Consider the following 759-nt stretch of genomic DNA (forward strand, 5'->3'; position numbering starts at 1 on the left):
TCATATTGGAACTTGGTACTATATCATAAAATCCTAATATAATTTATAGCTCAAAGGATTAATTAGTATTGTTGTTGTGATAAGAATGAAATGGATTATTATAGGCGGTTCATCTTTTCTATATTAAAATACTATGTTATTAAGGTCTTTACATTTAATAAAAGTGAAAAAAAAGTTTCTATGCATATATAAATAGAGGTACGTATTTAAAACAATACATAAGTAATAAAATAAATATTTTTTTCTCTCTTTATATTATAATATGCACTCTTTCTCTCTTTCTGTGGCTTTAACTTAGAATAATTATAATATTAGTAAATATAAAGATTATCTCTATTATAGTGAGATAAGAGTATTAGTGAACGATAATACTAGAGTCTTATATTTATACTTTTCTATTTTATATTTATTACCTCTTCCTCATTTATTTATTTCACAACACGTTATCAGCACGAGACTCTGATCAAATTTTAGAAAGACTCAGGTAACAAATTTTTATTATGTCGAAACTCTCTTATCTTGAATTCAATGCTCTTGATATATCCGGAAACAATTATTTATCATAGATATTAGATGCTGAAATTCATATTGATTCAATGGATCTTGGAGATAACATTAAGGCTGAAAATAATGCATCTCAGAAGAATAAAACCAAAGCTATGATTTTCTTTTGTCATCATCTTGATGAAGGATTGAAAAATGAATATCTCACATTAAAAAATCCTGCAGATTTTTTAAAAGACCTTGAAGAAAGGTATA

The sequence above is a fragment of the Arachis ipaensis genome, chromosome B07 (genome assembly GCF_000816755.2).
Source record: "Arachis ipaensis cultivar K30076 chromosome B07, Araip1.1, whole genome shotgun sequence".
Classification (NCBI taxonomy): domain Eukaryota; kingdom Viridiplantae; phylum Streptophyta; class Magnoliopsida; order Fabales; family Fabaceae; genus Arachis; species Arachis ipaensis.